Source organism: Condylura cristata, unplaced genomic scaffold (assembly GCF_000260355.1).
Source record: "Condylura cristata isolate star-nosed mole 26May11 unplaced genomic scaffold, ConCri1.0 scaffold00019, whole genome shotgun sequence".
Classification (NCBI taxonomy): domain Eukaryota; kingdom Metazoa; phylum Chordata; class Mammalia; order Eulipotyphla; family Talpidae; genus Condylura; species Condylura cristata.
The window spans coordinates 30115185-30124379 of NW_004567120.1; positions in this window are offsets into that span (position 1 = coordinate 30115185).

Genomic DNA, 9195 nt, shown 5'->3' on the forward strand with positions numbered 1-9195 from the left:
TCCACCCCAGAGGTGATCCACATTGCTTGGCAGACCTTTTCTGACCGGTCTGCTGCTCCCCTCAGCAGTGTACTTCGTCAGTCAGCCTGTTCTGCTCCCCACTCTTTCTCTGGTGAAGCTTCTCACCGCCCCTGCACCTCTGGCCTGTACCCCAGTTCTGTATGGATAAATAAATAAATCTTTAAAAAAATATGTCCCTAGTGTCAAAAACCAACAGACTTTATATATGCTGGTCTATTTATGGCCTATTCTGTTCCTTTGGTAATATGTCTGTGTTTACACCAACACTGGATTCTCTTGGTTATTAAACTTTTTTTTAAAGGATTTTTTAAGATTTATTTATTTATTCATACAGAAGTGGGGGGTACAGGCCAGAGATGCAGAGCGTGAGAGGATTCGCCTGGGACAGAGCGGGGAGAAGAGCAGGCAGATCAACGAAGTACACTGTTGAGGGGAGCAGCGGGCCGGCCAGGAGGGGTCTGCCGTGCCATGTGTATCTCCTCTGGGGCAGGCGGGAATCGAGCTCATGCGGAAGTGGCTTAAGCTTCTTAGTGCAGTGCTTTAACCCGCTGAGCCACCAGGGAGGGCCCGGTTATTAAACCTTTATAATGAATCTTAAAACCAACTAGTTTGTTATTTCTGTTTTATCTAACTTGCTTTTGGCATATGTAGGTATTTTGAGTTCCTATATAGATTGTACAATTAGCTTGTTGATAGCTACAGAGAAGCATGCTAGGATTTTGATTGTTACTGTGATGATTATATAGATCAATTTGGAGAGAATAGTTATGTTAGCAATATTGAACACCTGCTCCATAAATATGGTATATCTTTCCATTCATTGGGTCTTTTAAACGTTTTTTAAACAATGCTATGTATATGTCTTCCTCATCATTTGTCATTTTTATTCCAAAGTATATTATTCAATGCTATATAATATTGTAAGACTTCAATTGCTTTTTGTTTGTTGCTAGGAAACAGTTTTTGTTTGTTGACCTTTTATCCTGAAACCTTGATAAATTGACCTGTAACTTCTAATATCTGTTTTTCATAGGTTCTTTATGATTTTCTACAGAGATGCTCATGCTGTCTGGGGATAAAATATCTGTTTCCAAGCTGGTTGTTTTTTGCTTATTTTCCACTCCTCACGATATTGAATATAATCTCGAGTATATTGTAGACTAGAAATAGTGAGGATGGATATTCTCATCTGATTCCTGATTTTACGGAGAAAGTGTCCATCAAGTCTTTCAACATTCAGTATACCATTAGCTCTATTTGTTCATAAATTATTTTACCAGTTGGAGAATAATGTTTACTTGATTGTGGTGGATGATTCTCTTAACGTATCGCTGCATTTGGTGTGCTAGGATGTTTTTGAGAATATCTACGTCTACATTCATCAGAGATACCGGTCTATCATTTTCTTTTTTTGTAGTATCTTTGGTTTTGGGATCAGGGTAATGTTAGCCTCATAGAATGGAGAGGGAGACTTCCTCCCTCTCCAATTATTTTTGAAGAGTGTGAAGAGAATTTATATTGGCTAGTAGGTCTTTATAGGTTTGGTAAATTTCACTGGTGAAGCCATCTACCTGGTCCTGCATTTTTATTCTTAGGGAGACTTTTAAAAAAATATTTATTTATGCATACAGAACAGGGGTACAGGACAGAAGTGCAGGAGTGGTGAGAGGATTCACCAGAGACAGAGTGAGGAGAAGAACAGGCAGATTGAAAAGTGCACTGATGAGGGGAGCAGCCGGCGTGTCAGGAGAGGTCTGTTGTGCCATGTGTGTCACCTCCCTGGCCAGGGATCAAACGAAGTAGCTGTTGTGAGCTTCATGGTGCTGCACTTTAACCCTTGTGCCACCAGGGAGGGCCCCTGGTGAGACTTTTTAATTACTCTTTCAGTATCAGTGCCTGTGATCAAGACTATTTCAGTTGTATATTTCATCCTAGTTCAATATTGGGAGGTTATATGAATTTAGTTATTTGTCCATTTCATCTAGGTTTTCCATTTATATGCATAGAAACTTTTATAATAAGTTCATATGATCCTGTGTATATCTGTAATGTTGGTTGTAATATTACCTCTTTTGTTTTTGGTTCCATTAATTTGGGTTACCTCTCTTTTCGTGAGAATAGATATTGACTTATACATTTTGTTTTTGTTTTGTTTTGTTTTTTTCAAAGAACGAAGTCTTGGTTTCACTGATCTTTTGGCTGTCTTCTTATTTTCCATTTTATTTATTTCTGCTCTAATTCTTACTTTTTCTTATCTTCTACTGGTATATTTTGTTGTTGTTATATTTCTAGTCTCTCCAACTGTAGGTTTATATTGTTAAACTGAAACCTTCCTTGTTGTTTTCTTTCTTTCTTTTTTTAATGTGGGCTTGTATTGCTATGAACTTCCCATCTAGCACTACTCTTAAAGCATCTTGTAGGATCTGGTAGCTTGTCTCTCCATTACCATTAATCTCTAGAGTTTTTTAAAAATCTCTTTTTTAATTTCTTCATTGTCCCAAAAGTGGTACAGAAGCATTTTGGTTTCGTTTTTTTTTTTCCTAGGATTCCTTTTATGGCTTCTAGCTTTATAGCATTGTGATTTGTGAAGATGCTTAACATAATTTTGATTTTCATATATTTTCTGAGACTTATTTTATGTCCTAGTATATGGTCTATTTTTGAAAATGTTCCATGTGTACTGTAGAAGTAGGTATATTCATTGCTTTTAGGATGAAAAACTGTATAAATGTCCAGGAAATCCATCTGTTCTAATGCTTCATTTAAGACCCTTATATCTTTGTTAAATTTCTGTCTGGATGATTTATCTTTTTGTGTCAGTGGTGTGTTGAAACCTCTGACAGCAATGGTATTTTTGTTGATATATTGTTTTAGGTCTGTTAATAGTTGCTTTAAATAACTAGGTGCTCCCATATTTGGAACATAAATATTAATAAGAGTTATATTTTCTGGGTGAGTTGTTCCCCTGATCATTATAGAATGTCCATCTTTATCCCTGAATACCTTTTTTAGTTGAAATTTTAGCTTATTGGATATGAGAATAACTGTTCCTGATTTGATCTCTTAGTTATGAGCATGTATGGCCCTACTCTAGCCTGTTATTTTTAGTTTGTTTTTGTCTTTCAGCTTTAAATGTGTCTCTTGTAAACAAAGCATTGATGGCTGGAATTTTTCACCCACACAGTTAACCTATGCCTTTTACTTAGGAATTCAGACCATTCACATTTAGTATATGGCCTGAAAATGAACTGTTCATTTTCAGTCATTTTGGTTTTTATTTATTTATTTTTTGTTGGTCCTTTCCCCCTTTGTTTCTTTCTACTCTTTCTGGATGGCTTTCCTGAGCTTTCTAGCAATTTCTTTGCTTCTTTATCAACAGGTGTCGAGTCTGAATTCTTGGTTGGTGGTTACCAGGAGGGTCTTACTAGAATTCCTGGGTCTTAGTTTCATTTATGAGCTGGTGCCCCTTCTGCAACATTTAACTATACTGGTTCTACCCATTTCTTCCTCCTGCTTAGTATTTGGTGTTGCTAACTTATAGTATTTTTGTTCCTGGTATTGGTGAGGCATTGCTGTTGTCATTTTGCTTAAGAGTTTGTGCTTCAGTATTTCTTTTTATTTTGTAACTCCTTTTAATATTACTCGAAGAGCAGGTTTGGTGTGGCAAACACTATTAGCTTCTGTTTGTGTGTGAAACCTTTTTTTTTAAGATTTATTTATTTGTGCATACAGAACTGGGGTACAGGCCAGAGACTCAGGGGCTGCGAGAGGCTTCACCAGAGACAGACTGGGGAGCAGAACAGGCAGATAGATGAAGTACACTGCTGAGGGGAGCAGCGGGCGGGTCAGGAGAGGTCTGCCAAGCCATGTGATCACCTCCGGGACAGGCAGGAATTGAACTCATGCGGAAGTAGCTTTAGCTTCTTAGTGCTGTGCTTTAACCCACTGCACCACCAGGGAAGGCCGTCTGGGCAAAAATCTGGAGAACTCCTTATTTGGGAACACTTAGGAGTAATTACTTTTTTCTCCTGCTTTTAGCAATTTTTTTCCCCTTGATTTTTGATAGTATGACAATGATGTGTCTGGGTTTAGTTTAGTTTTTTTTTTTTTTTTTTGCATTTAAGAATTTAGATGTTCTTGCTGCTTGTGGGATTTTCATATTTCATTCTGTAGATTTGGGAAAGTTCTCATTTATTATTTTTTGAATAGGGTTTCTACTGCTATTTCTTTTCCTTTCCCTTCTGGGAGCTCAGTCATTCTTAGGATTCTTCTTTTAATTGAGTCTGTTACAGAGTTTCTTGTTTTTCCATTGTCTTAATCTTCTCTCTTTTAATTTGAGTCTTCTACCACTGAAATTCTTTCTTCTGCATTTTTGATGCTATTTAAAGCACTGTCTAAGTTTGTCTGCATTTCATTCAGAATAACTTTTTGTAATTATTTTAATATATATTCAATCTCTTTGGTGAAGAACTCTCTTTGTACCTGGGTCTCCTTCCCGAGATCCTGTGTCTGCCTCTCTCCCTTTGACTGACTTTCCAATATCTCATTTAGCCTTTTGTAATATTTTTGTTTTGAAGTCATTGTCAGATAGCTTTTCTATTTCCATCTCCCTTGTATTTGTCTCAAGACCCTGCCCTTCTCATTTTGCTTTTCCATCTTGTGTTGATTTGTTCCTTACTTCCTAGGCACTTACATTGCCTTATCTGTAGCTATTTATGAATGGATATATGTTTGGGATTTGTTGAGATTCTTGGATTTCTGGGTTCATAATTCTCATAGAATTTGGAAGATCTTCAGCTATAATGTCTTCCAAGATATTTTCCATTATTTTTCCTGTCCTCCTTTTCCTTTGAAGACTAATATAAGCTGACAAAAATGGTCATGAACAATATGTTAATTACTTTTAATTTTTTTCTTTCTTCATTTAATAATTTCTAATGCTATGACTTCAAATACAGTAATCTTTTCTCTGTGGGACCCTCTTCCTGTATTTATCCCTCCTCAAAATTTTTCTCCAGGGATTTGTCCTACTCTTTCTTTCTTCACTCTGTGCACTCATCTACTTTTAGTAATTTATTTATCATTTCTATTCTCATAACCGCTAACCTCTAGATTTGTCCACACCATTCAGTATTCCAGTATTTTTGACTGCCTGTGGACATCTTCCCTGGTTTGGCCCACAGACATTTCAACTCATGCAGAAATTATCTCCTCCTGTGTTGGAACCTATACAAAATGACTGGTTCCAACATCAAAATTGTGAGCTCCATCAAAGATGCTCCTATTCTCCAACCCCAAAGTTGACTTGATGATTACATTCTGTCAATTTCATCGACTTAACATGACTCAGGTTTTCTCTATTAAAACTACCACTGCAGGGTCCTCCCTGGTGGCGCAATGGGTTAAAGCACAGCATTAAGGTGCTAGTGCAGCCTCTGCAGCATGAGTCTGATCCCCGGCCACAGAGCTGACCCACATGGCACAGCAGACCTCCCCTGTCTCATCTGCTGCTCCTCTCAGCAGTATATTTCAGTAGATCTGCCTGTTCTGCTCCCCACTCTGTCTCTGTTGAATCCTCTCATCCCTGAACCTTTGGCCTGTACCCCAGATCTTTATGCATAAATAAATAAACCATTAAAAAATAAAAAATAAAATAAAATTACTACTACAATGGCTCAAGCTCTGACCTTTCTCATCTATTTTATTGCAAAAGTCTCCCTGATTTTATAAGTCTTTTCCAATCTTTTATCAACTCTGCCTACTGCAGAATGATTTTCCATTATCATGTCATTCTCTAAGTTCCCTATAGTCAAGAAATTGTATTTAAAATTTCTTATGTGGGCCCTCCCTGGTGGTGCAATGGGTTAAAGCACAACACTAAGAAGCTAAAGCAACTTCAGCATGAGTTCGAGCTCCACCCCGGAGGTGATCCACATTGCTTGGCAGACCTTTTCTGACCCGTGTGCTGCTCCCCTCAGCTGTGTACTTTGTCAGTCAGCCTGTTCTGCTCCCCGCTCTGTCTCTGGTGAAGCCTCTCACCATCCCTGCACCTGTGGCCTATACCCCAGTTCTGTATGCATAAATAAATAGATCTTTTTAAAAAATTTCTTCATGTAAGATACAAAGACTCCATGATCACTAACATAAGTTTTCATGTCATTTTTTTTTTCAAATAAAACAGGATGATTATTTACACTTCTTTGAAGAAACTATATTATTTTATACCTCTATATCTTTCCATAAGCTGTTCCCTCCTCTTAAAATAACCTTTTCATCCTTGTGCATGGCAACTTTTACTTATCCTTTCAAACATAGCTCAAGAATTTATTCTTATGTGAAGCATTTCCTGAGATATCCAGGGTAACATCTCTTTTTTTTTTTGAGTCATCAAAGTACATGGTACTTATGTTATTTATTACATTTTATTGAAAATATTTGTTCATGTCAGCCATTTCTTATTATACTTTAAACTACTCAAAACCTTAAATCTTGTTTTTTTTTTTTTAATTCCTAGGTATCTAGTAAAATGCTTAACACATGAAGAGTACTCAATAAATGTTTTTTGTTTTTTTTTTTTTGCATGGCTATAAAATTGGTGAGAGGTTTGGCAGGATTTTCAAACAGACTTACAACTTCAATCCTTGTTTTATCCAATACTTGATGCTACTTCAAATTAGATGCCTGAATTCTTTGTGTCTCTCTTCCTGGAGATTTATTTTGACTTATTAGATTGCATTTGATCACTTAGAATGCTCTGTGATTGTCTAGTTTTTCCACATGCATTTTAAAGTATAAGACCTTTAAATCTAAAAATCTATAAAGGATATGGAAGTTTCCAAAGATAGCTTTCCAAAGATAGTAGCAATAATATCTCACATTCCACATTCTGTTCTGCAACGTCACTCTCCCATCAATAGGGAGTCTATTTCCCCACTTTTTTCATTTGTGTGGGAGACCTGTGACTGCTTTGACCAATAAAATACAATAAAAGTGATGCTGTGGCAGTTTCTGGAATATATCTTAACTGGTCTGGCAGGTTCCACTTTCTATCTATTGAAAACCAACTAATGGCATTACACTGAGACCACCACTGTTATAAAAAGCTCAAGTCATGTTATGAGCCTCAGAAGGATGAGATGTAATGTTGAGAGAGAAAAGGGAGAGTGGGGGTGGGGGAGAGAGAGAGATGCTAAGGTGCCAGGCCTTGAGATGCCAGATATTAGATGAAAATGGAGTGTCCACCCCCAGCTCTTCAGCAAATTCCACATGAATCAGACAAACCTTCAGTCAAGGCCTTCCCAGATGCCTGATCCATGAAATCATGAATAAAATAAAGTGGTTGCTTTAGGCTACTAAATTTCATGTGGTTTGTTATGCAACAAAAGGTAACCAAAACCCAGAGGTGATGGGATATGATGGCATGTCTACCATCATGGAAAGTTCAGAGTAAAGACTTTTTCCTTAAGATAGGATTAAAGTTAAGGTAAGGGTCAACCCAAGCCCCAGAGGCAGTAAATGTAGAATCTGGAAAGATAGATAAGGACAAATCAGAGACTCTTTTAATGCCTCTAACAGGAAACAAATACACAGAATTTGTTTTTAAAGTAGTGGAGACAAACTATAAATGACTTGCAAACAGACAGGATAAAAAAGATTGATTTTCAATAATACAGATGGAAAGGTGCAAGGTGAGGTAGTAGCTATTTTGGAGGCCATATTTCCCAAAACCATGAAGCTGGAATAATGGGTTAAATATAAACTATAGTATTTAGCAGGTATTAACTAAATGTGATGCAACAAGTCCAACCTGTATATGTATAAAAATAATAAGCACGGCCCATAAGATAATAATTTAAGTGCCAGTAACAGCTCAGAAAGGCAATAACTTGTTAAACCACATTATTAGAAGTGGAAAATTCCAAATGATTCTGTGAGCAACTGCAAAAATGAGTGGACTCAAGACCGTATCACCTGCAGGTCTCTGTTAACCCAGGGAGTCTTCAGATCTAGATTTAGACACAGCTTTGAAATTCTGAAGGTCTCATAGTTCCTCAATATCTAGCCCTGGTCTGGATTCCCTGTAGTAGTATTCTTTAAATCCAACTGCATAACAGTCTAACAAGAGCTGGAAAGGCAGAGTCCAGAGGGAGAATTACTTCTGGGCTTTCTCATGGTGAGATTTGATTAAGACAGGCTTTCCTGTAAAACCTTTGAGGTACATGGGGGTGGGTCTTGTTTGGCTGGCTTTGCAATCTCACAAACAGGAAGGATTTCCAATTTCCCACTTAGAAAGAACCCGGGGTCAAGGTCAGTTGGATATGACTTCACCAGAGTTTTGCCCCTGTGTGCTTTGCTTTGTGATGTATGACTCATCATAATTAAATTTTGAGCTATATTAACTATAATTCCTGCACTTATTAGGCGATCAGGGTTTAAAGCCCTTATAAAAGAGGATGAGCTGTTCATTCTGATAAAACAATTAACTACCCAACAGAGCTAATATTTTATTTTAGGGAAAAGTAATTTTTGATTAATGATGCATTTTATTTGCCAAATCTCTGTAGCAGTGGGTCACATCTTTGGTGAGAAATTTCAAAGAAAATGTGTTAAATAAGAAAATTTAGAGTATTTGGTGGTAGATTATAATGGCCTCTCCAGAGTTGTCTTCTTGCTTGTTGCCTACTCCCAAGACCTTGTTCCCTTGGGGACATACGTTCCTCAGAATTCTCCACAACATTGTGCATTTTCAGAAGCACTGATCTTATCCTTACTTAGAGAAACAGCATTCCTGGGGTTCTTTAGCAATACTTCCTTAAAAGATCTATGTGAAAAGAGGAGTGGTTGTGAGCAATCAGGGAATGCTTCCTGTAAGAAGTGGTATTTAAAAAGAGCACTAATTCAGGACTTGCATGGTTTGGAGTGAAGGAAATCTATTTGAAGTTTATTTTAATAATTATGTTGAGGCCCTCCCTGGTGGCGCAGAGGGTTAAAGCACAGCACTGAGGATCTAAAGCCGCTTCCGCATGAGTTCGATTCCCGACTGCCCCGGAGGTGACCACATGGTGTGGCAGACCTCTCCTGACCCGCTTGCTGCTCCCCTCAGCAGTGTACTTCGTAGATCTGCCTGTTCTGTTCCCCGCTCTGTCTCTGGTGAAGCCTCTCACCGCCCCTGAG